Source organism: Nematolebias whitei, chromosome 4 (genome assembly GCF_014905685.2).
Source record: "Nematolebias whitei isolate Nwh7 chromosome 4, NemWhi1, whole genome shotgun sequence".
NCBI lineage: Eukaryota > Metazoa > Chordata > Actinopteri > Cyprinodontiformes > Rivulidae > Nematolebias > Nematolebias whitei.
Genome location: NC_056501.1, coordinates 29,823,335 through 29,823,866, shown reverse-complemented (window position 1 = coordinate 29,823,866; position 532 = coordinate 29,823,335). Strand labels below are relative to the sequence as shown.

Here is a 532-nt window from a genome sequence, read left to right as displayed (position 1 = left end):
ATCCATCCATCCATCCATCCATCTATACATCCATCCATCCATCCATCTATACATCCATCGATTTTCTTTCACCAGTTTTACGTATTTAGTTATAGTGTTTCTGTTGTAGTTTTTGCACAAACCACTAAACAAAATTTAAGGTTCAAGTTGAATTAAAACTACAGCAATCCATTGTTGTTTTGACCCTGCTCAGGTTAGCTTTTAGCTCGTGAATATGGTCAGAAAAAGCTATCTGTCCAAAATGAGGTAGTAAAAACATTTATCTACAACACGTAAAAAAGTGTTCTTATCCTTTCTACAGAACCCCACTTCAAAAAGGCTGAATTATCTCTAGAGTTCAAAACCAGTACTTTGTAGAAAACGGTGTAGATGATGGCGTTAGCATCAGAAAAGGAAGATGAGACAAAGCACAAAATCAGTGATAGTGCAAAAATTTCAATCTACTTGCGTGACCTCCAAGCTCCAATCGACAAGCATTACAAATCCAGTCAGGTCAGACGTTTCACAGCCGTTTCATCAATAGTTTGTCAAA

General features: G+C 36.8%; 1 protein-coding gene across 1 annotated transcript in view; it reads left to right on the top strand.

The window, feature by feature from the left end:
* The window catches only part of ebf1a (EBF transcription factor 1a), a 77,205-nt gene that overhangs the window by 40,436 nt on the left and 36,237 nt on the right, over positions 1-532 (top strand). The window lies entirely within an intron of this gene.